The sequence below is a fragment of the Taudactylus pleione genome, unplaced genomic scaffold, assembly GCF_031769625.1.
Source record: "Taudactylus pleione unplaced genomic scaffold, aTauple2 ptg000015l, whole genome shotgun sequence".
In the NCBI taxonomy this organism is placed as follows: domain Eukaryota; kingdom Metazoa; phylum Chordata; class Amphibia; order Anura; family Myobatrachidae; genus Taudactylus; species Taudactylus pleione.
The window spans coordinates 10,217,451-10,234,189 of NW_028284417.1; positions in this window are offsets into that span (position 1 = coordinate 10,217,451).

Consider the following 16,739-nt stretch of genomic DNA (forward strand, 5'->3'; position numbering starts at 1 on the left):
TAACTTGCCACACTGTCCAGGAACCATTCATGGAAGACAGCAATGGCACAGTGTCTCTTCCATATATCTGTAAAGTCTGGGTTCCCAAGAAAAATGTCAAGCCCCAATACCTAGAGAGTGGGCAGCTGCATGCCCCTTAGTGTGTCTGGAGGGTACATGGCTACACCTCCCTGACATCAAAAGCCCTTTCTGTTTGAAGTGGATACTGAGTCCTGCTGTATGTTTAAACAAAGAACTGATAATTGCCTACCAAGCTTCCTAGGTTTGGTTGTCTAACTGTTCTCTGAGAAAATTGGCAGACAGTAATGAAATGTGTTAGTCTGTTGCCCTATAAAGTCTTCCACTGCTTGATAGTTTTATTACTCCAGCATTAGACCCAGGAGACACTGTATACAGTTTGGTCAGGCCAGGATAGAGAAAAAATGGAGGAGAGAAGTGAGTTGAGCAGGAAGGATAAGGATATGGTGACAATAGCATTAAGGTTATGCTTAGTGATGGTAGCCTTTGGAGGTAGAGTTGGCGAAGGAGTGAGGGATAAGTTAAAAGAAAGAAGATGACTGTTAGAGCAAGGGAATGGGGAATTGGTGAAATCAGAAATATCACAACAGTAAGTAAAGACCAGATCAAGTCAGTGGGCCTGATTCAGAGGCTCACACTATTTGCATGCGCTCTCTCTGAATCAGGGCATCCCTATTTTTGTTTTTGACCGGCCTCCAGGTTACTTGCACAGCTGTGGGTGACTACCCACAGCGTGTGCATGTGGCCTGGTGATGGTCACGATTATCATGACCATCGGGCTTGCGAGGAGACCCTTGTGGTAGAGCAGGAAGTCCACCACTGGCATCACTAGTGATGTCAGTAGGGCCGCCCACAAATGGCAGGCGTTCCTTCTGGAACGCCTCCATTTGTGTAGCCACCCCCTCTCCCTGCCTACAAAACGGGGTGAGTTGTCGATCAACATCAACAGCCACCCCGTCTTGTAGCGAGACCCAGAGCAAGTGATTTCTCACTCGCTCCGGGGCTCGCATGTGCACAATGGCCCACCATCGACCCGCTTGCAAGCACAATGCGCACGCAAGCGGGTCTGAATCAGGCCCAGTGTCCATTCACATGGGAGGGCGAGGAGGTCCATTGCACAAGACTAAATGATGATGTGGGGAGATGCTGATGGGTCTGTGGGCACATTGATAGGGATATTCAAGGTCTGAAGAGAGGAAGTGAGGGGGTCAGGGAGTCGTCAAGAAATTTCGAGATAGGCCTAGTCCAGTTGGATAGTAGATGACAGCTACATGAAGGTGAACAGTTCACAAGAGGTAAATAGCATGAACCTCGAAAGTAGAGAATGAAAGGGATGATTCTGAGAGTCTGAGTTGGTAAGAGCAACCAGAGGATAGAAAAACCCCTACACCACCACCATGGCACCCCCCCAGGGCAGGGTGTGTCAGGGAACGTGAGGCCCCAAGAGGAGAGTGCAGTGGTAGATATGGTGTCTGAGGAGGAAGTCTAGGATTCAGTTATGGGTACGAGATTCAAGGAGTTGGAAATGAAAAGGTCATGGTTGGGGACTAGTTTATTACAGACATAACTGGCATTCCAGAGGGCACAGGAGAAAGGGTGTAGATTAAGGGGAGAGCTGTGAATGAAATTATCAGGGTTGCTGTAGCAAGGAGGTGAAATTAATTTGGAGGACAGAAATGAAGAAAGTGTAGTGATTGTGCAGGCTCCTGAGTGCGGAAGGGAAACTGCAGTTAATGGACAAGAAGGGACATTAATGTGATGTGAATGCATGTGATGGGAGGTGACAGGGAGATGTCATGACCAGGACTGCAGGTTCATGGGCAGCGCAGACCTTACCTGTCAGAGAGCTCTGGCAGGGCCCTTCCTGCAGTAATCCTGGCTTCTGGAGATGAACCTGGTCCTGGAGATCGGGCAGAGTGGCTGGCAGAACAGCAGGCAGTGCATTCCTGAGCAGTGCTAGCGACCACTGGGCAGATCTCTCATCCAGACCATTACCTTATCGGCGGTAGATGGTAGTCAAATCATCAATGGCACAGTATCCCTACAAACTCAGCCCGTTCGTGTTCATGTGGGGGCTCTTCATACTGAACTAATTTCCTTTCTAGTTATTCCCAAGGCTTCCCATGGAGTTATTCTGGGATATTCATGGTTATGTAAGCACAACCCCCGTATGGATTGGAGCTCCATGCAAGTTCTGTCCTGGGGGAATTCCTGTTATGTTTCTTCTCTGCCGTGTATTATACCCATTAAAAATATTCAAATCTCTGAAAGTTCACAGATTCCCATCTATTATAAACCTGTCTCTGATGTGTTTTGTAAAATCAGGGCTGACGCATTACCTCCACATCGAGACTGGGATTGTCCCATTGACCTGGTTCCCGGCAAGACTCCTCCTTGTGGTCGGATATACCCACTGTCATTAATTGAGAGCCAAGCGATGTCTGAATATATACAAGAAAATCTCCAAAAGGGTTTCATCCACCCTTCCTCTTCCCCCGCAGGCACCGGTTTCTCTTTTGTGTCAAAAAAGGATGGGGCCCTCCGACCCTTTATCGATTATCGGGGCCTGAATGAAATCACGATGAAGAATCGGTATCCGTTGCCCCTCATCACTGAATTATTTGACTGTCAAAGGTGCTACAGTGTTTACCAAATTGGATCTACGATGGGCGTACAACCTCATTAGAATTTGTTCAGACGATGAATGGAAAACCGCCTTCAATACCAGAGATGGACATTTTGAGTACCTGGTAATGCCATTCGGGCTCTGCAATGCACATGCAGTTTTCAGAACTTTGTGAATGAAATTTTCAGGGATTTGCTGTACGTTTCAGTGGTGGTATACTTGGACGATATCCTGATCTTTTCCTCTTCCCTCTCTCAACATTGTTCACATGTGAAGGAGGTCCTACTTTGCCTGAGGGAGAATCATTTATATTGCAAGCTGGAAAAATGCGTATTTGAAGTACCCTCCATTCCGTTTCTAGGGTATATCATCTCTGGATCGGGATTGCAGATGGACTCCAAGAAAATGCAAGCCATTTTGGACTGGTCCCACCCTATCTCTTTAAAAGCCATACAGAGATTCTTAGGATTTGCAAATTATTACAGGAGGTTTATAAAAGGCTTTTCCACCCTAGTGGCACCAATTTCGGCATTGACTCGTAAAGGTGCTAACCCCTCACAGTGGCTCCCTGAAGCGGAAACGGCCTTCCAGATGCCGAAACAGGCATTTATTTCTGCACCCATCCTGAGGCAGCCCGACGTCAATCGTCCTTTTTTCGTGGAAGTAGATGCATCGTCCGAAGCTGTGGGAGCGGTCTTATCGCAAAAATTCGAGGATAACAGAATTCATCCTTGTGGATACTTCTCTAAAAAATTCTCGCCTGCAGAGAGGAATTACCCAATTGGGGAACAAGAATTATTGGCAGTCAAAGCAGCCTTTACTGAGTGGCGATACCTTCTCGAAGGAGCCCAATTTCCCATTACTGTCTACACCGACCATCAGAACTTACTGTACTTAAAGAACATTCAGTGTCTCAGCTCTCGTTTAGCCAGATGGGCAATTTTCTTCAACAGATTTAATTTTGTCCTAACTTTTCGTCCAGGTTCCTTAAATCAGAAGACAGATGCTCTCTCCCATTCTGGAGCTTTAAAAGAGACCGCCGTCCTGGAATCCAAGGTATTTGCCACCATCCAGATCCAGCCACCTCCTGGGAGAACCTTCGTTGCTCCTACCCTTCATAAACATCTGCTCACTTGGGCACATACATCTCGTTTTGCTGGGCATACCGGCATTCGTAAGACTCTGGAATTTCTACGATGATTCTACTGGTGGCCCGCCATGAAGTCCAAAATTGCTGAATTCATTTCCTCCTGTACCCTATGCGCCCAGCATAAAACACCCAGACTACCGCCAGCAGGAGCTCTGATACCTCTCTCCACTCCGACTCGACCCTGGTCTCATTTGTCGATGGACTTTGTCACAGATTTACCAATCTCCAAGGGTTTTTCCACTATATGGGTGGTAATTGACCGCTTCTCAAAAATGGAACACTACATTCCCTTGGAAAAACTACTCACAGCTTCTGAGTTGGCCAAACTTTTCATTCTTCATATCTTCCGCCTACACGAACTCCCTGCAGAGATCATTTCAGATCGTGGAGTCCAGTTTGCTGCCAAATTATGGAGATCATTATGTTCCGTGCACCAAGTCAAATTAAAATTCTCTATGGCATACCATCCCCAAACAAACGGATCCACCGAGAGAGTGAATCAGGACTTAGAAACGTTCCTAAGGATTTATATGACCTCATCTCAAGACAACTGGTCCGACTCCCTTCCATGGGCGGAATTCTCACACAATAGCTCCTACCACACTTTCAGTGGACAGACTCCATTCTTCATCATCTACGGCCTTCACCCCAGAGTACCCGAGTTTAAAGACTTACCTATCTTCGAAGTTCCAGCCATGAATACAACCCTACAAAGTTTCTCTAGGATCGGGATCTGTACTCAAGTGCATTCCTCCCTTCAAAAAGCATCTCACCAATACAAACTTGGGTCTGACAGAAGGAGAAGAGCCGTTCCAAGTCTCGAGGTGGGCAATCAAGTATGGTTGTCTACCTGCAATTTGCGACTCAGAGTTCCATCCATGAAGTTCGCTCCTCACTTCATTGGTCCTTTCCCTATCACTGATATCATCAATCCTGTGGCCTACAAGTTAAAACTTCCTCTGTACCTTAAAATTCCTAATTTGTTCCATATTTCCCTGTTGAAGCCCTTAATTCTCAATCGATTTCTCAAAACCTTACCCTCGCCTCCTAAAATTCAGACAGAGAAAGGAGTGGAATTCAAGGTTAAACAAATTTTGGACTCCAGGTTCTGTTATGGTCAACTGCAATACATTCTCGACTGGAAAGGCTACGGTCCTGAAGAACGATCTTGGGTGAAAGCAGATGATGTCCAGGTTCGTCGTCTGTTCCGTGATTTCCATTCGAAAAATCTGGGGAAACCAAAAAACTGTCCAGGCCATTCCTAAAGGAGGGGGTACTGTCACAACCAGGACCACGGGTTCGCAGGCAGCACAGACCTTACCTGTCAGAGCACTCTGGCAGGGCCCTTCCTGCAGGAATCCTGGCTTCTGGAGATGATCCTGGGCCTGGAGATCGGGCAGAGTGGCTGGCAGAACAGCAGGCAGTGCATTCCTGAGCAGCGCTAGCGACCACTTGGCACCGCCATCTTGGATCCAGGTCACATGTCTAATTTCGACCAATCAGCTTGCAGCTTGGGCTGGAGGGCTAGCATCCTATCCTGCACTACCTGTGGGTACTAAAGGGCTGTCAAGAGGCTATTTATTTGCCAGTGCAACATGTTACAAAGCCTAGCTGTGTGTTAGTTCCTGTGCTCCCATGCGTGTATTGCTGCAGTCTTTTGTGGTCTAGCCTGCTATCTCTCTGCCCATGTTCCAGCTCAGACCACCTCTGACTCCTGTCTAGATTGCATCCTCCAATTGCCTGTCCAATAGAGGGTCCTGTCATGCCTGAAGGTTCTGTGACCTTGTACGCCTCCAGTCCCGGCTCCAGTGTCTGACGTACCTCGTCTCCCTCAATTGCCACAGTCTGAACTTTCTGCACCTTCCTCCATTCATGAGTCACACCCCATTAAGACCGGCGTCTTTTCAATACCAGCAAATGGTCCCACATTCTGCTCCTGTGTCCACTCCGGATCCAATCTCCAATCAAGTCCTGACAGGAGAGAACGGAGGGAACAGGTCTTAGTGGTGGGGTAGTAAGACCAGGGTGGGGGAGAAGTAAATAAAAATGGAGGAACAGGAGAGGTGGGGGAGAGAGACAAGGTGTAGAAGTGAGATAGATGAGGGGAGACAGTGGGTGGATGAGGTGGAGGAGACTAGGGATAGAGGAAAGAGATGGAAACAGGTGATAGAAGAAGGGATTACATAGACACTGAATGAGGTGGTGGAGGTTGCAGAAAAGATGTACATGCTGTAGATGCGGGAAATAGGGGGAGGTAAACTGGAAGTAGGAGTGGAGGCTGTGTGGCAGTGCAGTTAAATTGGTAAAAAATGCAGGTAAATAAACAGTTGGAAAATAAATAAGCACAACTACAATAGTGTATTGTTAAGAGCAATATTTGAGTTATGTTACTGGTACAGGAATAAAATACCTAAGTAAACTATTTTAAAAGGGCATATATGTGAGCTATTGCAAAATCAATGGCACTGCAGACAGGAATTTAATGCAAAGTGACAGTGGTAGAGAAATTATGTAGTTGGAGATAGTTTGAAAAATAAAAAAGCAATCACTAAAAGTAGCAAGCATTGAGGTAGCTCCACTGGTTTTAGTTTTAAATTGTAATTGTGTTTTGATTTTAGCAGAACCAACCTCCAATTGTTTTGGATTTTTTAAAAAAAATTATAAAAACAGGTACAATTTTGTAATTTTGACCTGTTTTGTAAGACTACTGCATTATTAACATTAATAACATTAATTTGAAGTCATTTCCAGTCAATTTTGGCCACCTCACAGCCCACAATATTGGCCGTAGGCTGCAGTTACAGTAGCTGGCTGGCTAAACTAAGTGACAGAGCACAAACACATGGCAGTTTTGAAGAATATAGCACATCTAAGTGAGATAGTGGCCCAGAAGTGGCAGACAGGATAGAAGCTTAAAAAACTATACAACCCTATAGCATGCTTTCATTAATCAGGAAATAATAGCTTAAAAGTAAAAGCCAAGTAGAAAATATAAAATATTGCAAACACAGTTCTCCAAACAGCAAATCACTGGCCTCAGGCAAGTACAGTTGATTTCTGCCGAAGTCACATCAATTAGAAAACAAAATAACCATGAAATCTACTCCAAATAGCAAATCAAAGAACTGAGGCCAGTATAGGTGATAGGATGAGGAGTATTTAGTGGAAGGTTGTAGAGGAATCATTTCTATATTTTATATATTTATACCATGGGTGCCAATCATTGAAGATGAGACTCCAATAATATTATTTCTTTACTATATTTATAAAGATATTATAAATATAGATAAAGTTCAATTAACATACGTTATATATATATATATATATATATATATATATATTTGCAAATACATGCATACGTATGAATTAATGATATTATGATTCCAGTGAGTTCAGACGTGAAGTTCAAGCTCTGATTTCTGATATTTATTTACAGGCAATTCAAAGTATACAGAATGAGATATACACAGTAGTGACATATATACTAGTATATTTATGCTTCCTAAGACATAAAACTTAATAAACAATTAACAAACTTAGACAATTAATAACAACATAGATTATATACTTGCAAGTATTACTTACCGTACTTCCTCCTGCACAAACTTTATGTTCTTCTGGACTCTGTGTTACATTGTGCTGACCTCTCTCCTCCTTCAACTTCTCTCCCCCTGTTCTCTCCTCCAACTAACTAAGCTGTACTCCCAGTGCTGTCTTTTATCCCAAAATCTTTAAATGCAATTTTGCCATGTCCCATTCTGTCCAATGTGGCAGATAATTACGGGTTTCCCTAAAACCAGATTCTGAAGTGTTGTAAAAATGTCAGCTGGACCAAGTTGGCTATTTCTGCTCAAACAACCATGGTGCCATAAAATGTGGTATTTGTTTATTCATCAAATGATTTACCTTTGAATATTTGATGTGCAAATAGATCTATATTGCCTAAGGTGCTAGCATCAATAGATGTGACCTCTCGATGGTATAGTAGATAAATGTCCCCTGGCCTGGACATAGATGAGCAGGTTTATAATTACCCAAGGAATGCTATATTTTGATTCTGATCTTTATTATAAGTATCTCCTACACACCTGTGCATACCAGTGTATGTTGGTCTAAGCAGTAAAAACCTCTTTCTTACACAATTAATAAACCTCTAAATACCTGTTACTAAACATTTAACTTATACAGTATATTCAAACCTATTTAATCTATTTCTCACTTTAAAATATATATACTATTCACTATCGTGTAAACCACATTCAATCATTAATGGTATTTTAATTCAGGCAATATCTCTAGTCCTCATATTATTTTAATCCTAATGTTCAAGTATATTTTATTTTACTTATATCATTTGTTTCCTACATCACATAAGGTAACAGTGTAAAACATTTATTACTATAAAGAAAAGTAAATCTTAAACATGGAACAAATTATTACAAACCAAGCTTCCAAGTGTGTGTCTTCAAATGCAAACAGCAAATCAGAGGCTCAGGCAAATACAGATGATTCAAACGTGGTAGAAAACATAATAATAAAAAAACCTCCAAACAACTAGTCACAGGCCTCAGGCCAGTACAGGTAGATGGAGATAGAGTAACAGGCTTGTAGTCTTTGCACCAATATAATAAGGTGTGTCGAAGCTGAATAATTGAGTAAGACAAGTTCAGTTTAAAATTCAATCACAGCAACGCCATCTTGCGACTGGCCGCAAGACTCCATTTTTGAAATGCGATCGCAAGACGCCATTTTGCGAATGGCCGCCTAAGTGCCATTTTAGATAAACTCACATTTTAGTACATGTGGCGATAATACCATTAGCATCATGCGAAGGCATCTGTGACCATTATCATATGAAGCAAGTGGCCAGGTGACAACTGGCTTGGGTAGATAAGTTTCCTGCATAGTGTTTGTTCACTACGGGTGGTCTGGCTAGAATAAATAAGCAAGCTTCCTGCAATGACACAGGAAAGGTGGGAGGGCCTGCTGACAGGACATGTAGAACTATCTAACCCAGCATGCCACACTGCTAAAATGTTCACTCAGTTAGAGACAAATGCATTTTCATACACACATTAAATATGTCTTTATACCAAACCCTGAATACCCACACATTTCATATTCATACATAAGGTTCAATAAGCTTTAAAGTGTATGATTCAAGAAGGTTCAGTTAGTTTAAATGCTAAGAAATAAAGATATTTGTTAACTAAGGAATTATACAAGATAAACACGTCATTTTTGGAGTTGTTCTGATGCATACTCTTTCCACAGTTTCCCGGTGTTATCGGTGAGGAGATCGCATTATGCATTCTCGAGTTATGGACCGCAGAACCTACAAGCAACCAAAATGTATATTTTAGATTCAACTGTTAGGATGCTGAAGAAGGTGTGAGGAGGAAGACCCCTAGCTGTTAGAGGCAGGGAAAGTCTGTTTAAACCAGCCTGTTAGATGCACTGTAACAGATGCTTCACCTCTGAGAACCAATGACATCAGCAACAGACATACCTTTTGTCTTGTTTATACTGGGGGAGAATAAGTATGGGTGCAAGGACACTATTTGGGAGTCTTTGTGCTGAATGCTGAATGACGAGGGGTCTCTTGCTGAAGCCTGTCTCTGGGTCCAGAAGCGCATGCGTACGTATACTGTACTTGTGGTCTGTATGATTTACTTTTGCGCCTAAATTGTGTCTTGATCAATTGCGTGTAACTGTCTGAACTTTTACCTGAATATCACTTGTGCTTTGGAACCACAGGTTCTATGTCTAAGTCTTTATTTATGGTGTGACTGTGTACGCAAATTAGCGTCATCCTTAGAGGTTTATAGGAAAGATTTTAGAAGGTACAGGCAGGGGTACATAGAGGTTCATTTCTAATATTGTTAGTTGGGGGCTCGTGAAGAAGTCACTTACCTGCTCGCACGGTACATACGGTCATCGATATTTCAGCAAAGGGTGGAGTGGCCACATGCAGGGTTTGCCTGCAACTGCTTTGTGCTGAAAGATCGCTATCCATCTCCGTGTGAATTAAGGAAGCTGACTAGAATCCAGGGACAAGAGAGGAAAAAGTTTGTTTTCCTCTGTTGATAGAACCTTGTGTTTAGAGGGGTGCCGCAGTATTGCGTACGTGGCTAAAACGCATTTTTGCGTACGCAGTTAAAAAGTCATTATACGGTTGTGTGGTAGTCGCATAATTGTGTATGCGGCCGTTCGAACAATAGCGTATACGCACTTCCGGTTCTGCTGCCACGTGTTTGAACAAAGCCATTGAGGTTTACATTTTTTTTTCTATTACCAATATCTGGGTTAAACGTGTATTTTTCTGCGCAGGAAAAGTGTGTAACAGTGAGTGTATTGTTGGTAGGGGTAATTTATTCCCTAAAGTTAAGGGTATCATATGATCCTTAAGGGCTAGGTGCAATGGTTAGCCTAGTCGCTCGGTAAGCAGCTTACCGTTCTAAACACAGTAGCAGGTGTACATGTTGTCTTTGTTGTATAGAGGTGCATGAGAGTGGCCGACATATAAACTCTCATAGGTCTGGAAGTTACCTTACTAAAGCTTTTCCAGGTGTGGAAGTGGCCTGCTTCAAATCTTATCCAGGTGTGGAAGTTGCCTTACTAAATCTTATCCAGGTGTGTGGGCGCCGCCGACTTAAATCGTCCACAGGTAAGTGAAAGTGTCTTGATTGTCTTTCACCAGTTTAAATTTTTATTGAAAAGCGTAGGAGTTGTCTCAGAATGGGAGCCACGCAAACAGTAGAGATGTTAAGCAATGATGTGCTGCTAATGGAGGCGCCGATCGGATCGGCCCGTCGTATCATGCATACCAAGTTTGGTACTTATGCAATAAGGTATTGTGATATATGGTTTAATATGACGAGGAAGAGTGTTAGACCGTTTCCCAGAATTGGTAGTTTTGACAAAAATGTGTTAGATAATGTCCAGGATCACATCAGTATGGTGCGATCCCGAGAGAAAAAGATTAAGTATTTTGAATGTTTAAAACTATGGCAGCATGAAGGGGATGCTTGGCTTAAAAATGTGCAAACAACGCAAACTAGCGTTGCGAAGGCATTGCAAGAAAATAAATCCACGACGCTGAATTGCAATACGGGCGAGCCGCAAATTGGCGCGCGCGTGCGACAAGGTAGCGTCGTGGAGAGTATTGCCAGCAGTTCACGCTCACCTTCCCCACCTTATGTGGATGGAGGTACAAGTACAGTTACCAAAAATACCAACAGAAATGTAACAAGTAATTTGTACCCCCTCTTAAGTAACCATAAAGAAAATGTTTATGACGTAGATGATGAGCCTATTGTAATGGCTGCCATTTCCCATGCTGTGCAAATGATAGATGTTGCATCACCACAATCACGGGTGGTGCCGCCATCTCCATCGGTAACAGCAAGGGAAGTGTTAATACACTCTGCACCCATTGAGGAAGTTGTTAATACCATACGTAGCAGCAGCAGATTAAACCCCCAGCCAGGTAATCAGGTCAGAGGTAGCAACGCTGCCGGTCTGCATCCCATTCGGACAATAACTGTTCTGAATGGAAATGCAGATGCAAACGGTGTAGTGCCCACTAGGGAAGTAGTAATGCATTGTCCATGGACAAGGGCAGAACTAAATTCCATCATAAATGATTTCCCTGATCCAAAACAGGAATTAGCCAAATCTCAAAGATTTTTGAGAAATTTGGGTAGTTCTCATGAGCCCACTAATAAAGATTGGCGTGTAATGTTAAGGGCCTGTCTACCACGCAATACCGACGTGACAAAATTTATCACGGATTGTGTATTGGATGGCGACGTTCCCTTAACAGACGAAGTAAACCAAGGTAACATTTCCCACATTGTGACTCAATTGGGTATATATTTTCCAGTAGTAGTTAACTGGAACAAAATCTTCACAATCAAACAAAAGGAGAGTGAAACTGCAGAAGACTATTGCGATCGGGCTCTGCAGGCTATCACCCAGTACACTGGGATAGAAGATATTAAAGATAGCATTTACCACAGGGGAATGATAGTCACGATATCAATGGACGGTTTAAAAGAGAATTTAAAAACTCGGGTTCAGACCTCACAGCCTGGCTGGAGGGGACTTACAATAGATAACCTCATAGAGTCTGCCATAGAACATGACAAAAACATCTCAAAAAATAGGGAGACCCAGAGCGAAAAATTAATGGCTGTCAGTATACAAGCTCTGGAGGGAATGACGGTAACACCACAGCCAACAGACACGCTTGCACTTGCACACACACTCATGTCAGAACAAGTTGCTCTCACTAACCCCACTCAACAACAAACACAACTCTATCCTACTAACCCAATGCAACCACAGGTCCCAGGATATCCACCTACTTCTTATCCCCCACAATACCCTTACCCTCCCTATCCTTACCCATATCCACCACCTTTACCCTCTGCTCAAACTCCACAACAACACATGCTTTCACCTGAATCACGGACATGTTTTAATTGCAAACAAACAGGACACTTAAGTAGAAACTGCACAGTAAAAAGAGTATGGACCCCACACCAAGGGAAACCTGGATATCCCCATAAGGGATATGCACAGAGATCAGCAAATATTCAGCAAGCACCAGCTCCAATTGTAGCCGGAAATGCTTTATTGGAGAATGGTAGCCAACGATAGGGGTCAGGTCATACCTGTAGTCTACAGATAGTCAGGTTAACGGGAAGTACTAGGGAAGAACCGGTCTTGATGGTTGATGTAGCTGGTACTGAATATCCTTTTCTTGTAGACACAGGGGCGACCAAGTAAGTGATGAAATCTCCCATTAATTTACAGGTGACCAACGATACAATACCAACAATGGGTGTGACAGGTAGAGTGGAACGTTATCCTTTATCAAAGTCCGCAGAGGTTAGTATTGGGCCGTTGCATACCAGACATTCTTTTCTCCTGGCTGACGCGGCTCCTACTAACCTGCTGGGCAGAGGCTAGTTATGTAAAATGGGATGTGTCCTATATTGCACCCCTGATGGTGTATATTTAGATATCCCAGAGAGAATGGTATATGAGGTGCGGGATATATTAGACACTCCTCAAAGGATAATGTATCACTCTACTATTTTAAAAGAAAATCCATCACAAGTAGATGAAATGTTGTCCCAAATTCCAGATTCCCTTTGGACAAAAGATGGACAGGGCACTGGATTAATGGCAAATGTAAGCCCGGTAATGGTAAACTTAAAAAGTGGTAGGCAAGCTCCAAAAATTCCCCAGTACCCACTAAAATAGGAAGTAGAACTAGGGGTGTTTCCAATAATCGAGCGATTATTGCAACAGGGAATTTTAGTTCGTACAGCTAGTGTAGCCAACAGTCCCATCTTTCCAGTAAAGAAGAGTGGTGGGAGGGGTTATAGGCTGGTGCAAGACCTTAGAGGTGTTAATAAGGTAGTAGAGAGCCAATTCCCTGTAGTGCCGAATCCAGCTGTCATCCTGATGCAGATCCCACCAAATGCAACCCATTTCACTGCCATTGACCTCTGTTCTGCTTTCTTCTCTGTGCCTCTCCACCCTGACTGTCAGTACCTATTCGCATTCACATACAGAGGTGTGCAATATACATGGACACGATTGCCCCAAGGTTTCATAGACAGCCCCAGTATTTTCTCCCAGGCATTGCATGACTGTTTACAAGCTTTTCAACCTGCCAATGGATCAGTTCTAATTCAATATGTGGACAATTTATTGCTATGTTCTGACTCTTTTATGTCATGTGTGAATGATACTAAACTTTTGTTACTTCATCTCTCGCATACAGGACACAAAGTGGCTAAGAACAAGTTACAGCCGTGCCAGCCCAGAGTAAAATATTTGGGACACTGCCTAACCCAGAGGTTACGACATCTCACAAATGATAGAATTCAGGCCATACAAAACATGACACTGCCGCAGAATCAACAGCAAATTCGTACCTTCTTGGGAATGTGTGGATATTGCCGAACGTGGATCCCAGGTTTTTCTATTTTGGCCTTGCCTTTACAGGAACTAGTCTCTTCCTCATGCCCAATCGCGTCACACACTGAGGAATCAGAACTGGCTTTTCTTAATCTTAAGGATAGTCTGACAAAAGCTCCTGCATTGGGAATACCCGAATATGAAAAACCTTTTGATTTATATTGTACGGAAGCCGATGGTTGTGCTGCAGGTGTCCTTACACAAAAACATGGTGATGCCAGTAGGCCCGTAGAATATAACAGTGCCCAATTGGACATGGTAGCAAGATCACTCCCCACCTGTTTGAGAAGTGTAGCAGCTACAGCTTTATTGGTGAGTAAAAGTGAGGACGTAGTATTGGGCCATGATATGAATGTCTACACTCCCCATGCTGTATCTGCTCTGTTGAACTCAGCTCATACCAGACACGTCTCCTCGGCTAGGTTCACCAAATGGGAACTAGCCCTAATCGCTCCTGCAAATATTACTGTTTTACGTTGCAGTACGCTGAATCCAGCAACATACCAACCATATGTACAACATGATGTACAAAGGGTGGAAGGAGAGGAGTTGCTGGCGGGAGGTGAGTTCAGCAGACATGATGACACTCAAGATTGTATGACATATCTGAATCAGACCTTTACTGCTAGACCTGACATACATGACACACCTTTAGAGAATGTGGATGTGACTTTCTATACGGATGGGAGTTGTCATAGACAAACAGACACAGGTGAATTATGTACAGGTTATGCTGTTGTAAATGACACAGACATCATGGAAGCTAAACCTCTCGGTCCTCCTCACTCAGCCCAGGTGGCAGAGTTTGTAGCACTGACTAGAGCATGTGAACTGGCAGCAGGCAAATCTGCTAACATTTACACTGACTCGAGGTACGCGTTCAGGGTGGAGCACGATTTTGGGGCTCTATGGCGTCTGATAAATTTTATGACAGCAGCAGGCACACCAGTTGCACACTCCCGACACATAAAACATCTCTTAGAAGCAATCCAACTGCCCAAGGCAGTGGCAGTAATTAAATGCAAAGCCCACACATGTAAGGATGACCCGGTGTCACTGGGCAACAACAGAGCTGATGAAGCTGCAAAATGGGCAGCAGGGTTAAGAATGTCTTCCCCGATTGAAACAATTATGTCATCCCAAACCATTGATATGCTGAAATTAATTGAGATGCAAAATTTGTGTTCAATTCAGGAAAAATCCATATGGAAGTCCAAGGGGTGTGGGCAACAGTCCTCTGGGCTCTGGAGGGACGGACATGGTAAGCCAGTAGCCCCAAGGCATATTATGTGCAAGTTGGTGAGGGCATGCTGGTGCGCACCAGGTTTTTCTTCACAAGCAGAGAAGATAGCAATGTCCTGTCTGACCTGCTTGAGAAAGAACATAGGGAAAGCGATCCCTACTGAACCGTCCCACATTCCTCCGACTGATGGACCTTTCCAGGTGATACAAATTGATTTAATCCAATTACCACCCTGCAGGAACCTTAAGTATGTACTAGTGTGCACAGACATATTTTCTAACTGGGTTGAGGCCTACCCAGCGGCCACTAATACTGCTGTATTTACTGCCAAGAAAATAGTTCAGGAATTTGTATGCAGGTACGGTATCCCTAGAATCATTGAGAGTGATAGGGGTACCCATTTCACAGGTGATGTTTTTCAAAATATGTGTAAGCTGATGGGTATTAATAGCCGACTTCACACCCCCTACCGACCGCAGGCCAGTTCCAAGGTAGAGAGGATGAACGGAACTATTAAAAATAAAGTAAGTAAAATCATGGCAGAGACTGGACTAGGATGGCCAGAAGCGTTACCTTTGGTCCTACATAGCATAAGGACCACTCCTAGGTTTCCTCTGAATCTGTCCCCATTTGAAATACTATTTGGCAGACAACCTCATTTGATTATAAGTCCCCAGGAAGACTTGAAGGGTAACAACGAGGTAACTGTAAAGTATCTTATATCAATGAGTAGGCAGTTAAAGCAACAGCAGCAGAAATTGAAATTGTTGTCTAATGATATGCCTGAAACTAACTGTCATGATGTTGAACCAGGAGAATATGTAATGATCAGAAATTTATTGCGTTCAGGTTGTTTGACTGATCGGTGGGAAGGTCCATACCAGGTGCTGCTGACGAGTACTACATCTTTGAAGGTGGCCGAGAGAGATACCTGGGTCCATTCCACTCACTGCAAAAAGGTCAATCAACCGGTGGAGAAACAAGGCGGAGACAAGGCTGATAGTGTGGACCTGTCGCTCGCAAACTTGTTCCGGGAGGATTGAAAAAGTTGTAGTGAGATACCTGAACCGAGAGAAATTTTGCAGGACTTGTTAAAATGGACAGGCCTGCTGTGTTCATTCTCATATTCTCTTTTAGAGTGTTCACCATCCTGGTCAGTTCGGGAATATCCAGTGTCTGTGATGGGGGACCGATTGAGGAAACAGGAGCTTATGGCAGTGCTGATGGAGTGGAGAAAGGAGAGTGCAATGCCAATCAGGGGAGTGTCTGACCAATCTTAGTACTGTTATTGTTAAGAGAGCTGTCATTCCGGATACTCGGGGAAGGTGTGGAGGTTTATCATCTGAAGATTCCTGTATTTGTGAGTTTTGTGGGTCTCTAGTTGATGAGAACTGTATCCAATGGTGCCAACCTAAATATAACCCGTACTGGGGAGAGTATCCTTTAGAGGATTATCACAGCATGGTAGGCAAAGTGTTAAATCAAACTGATTGCTGGGTATGTTCACATGTGCCAAAGGGACAGCATAATGTAGGGTTGGTGCCATTTCCGCTGAATATCACGGAAATTTTAGATTTACAAAAAGGGAAAACTTTGGATGGAAAATTCCTCTCATCCAAACCACCTCATTTCAAACTCTATCAATTCCAAGTAGATAGATCACTTTTATGTTTGAACATAACCAACCCCAATAACCCCGGAGGTTG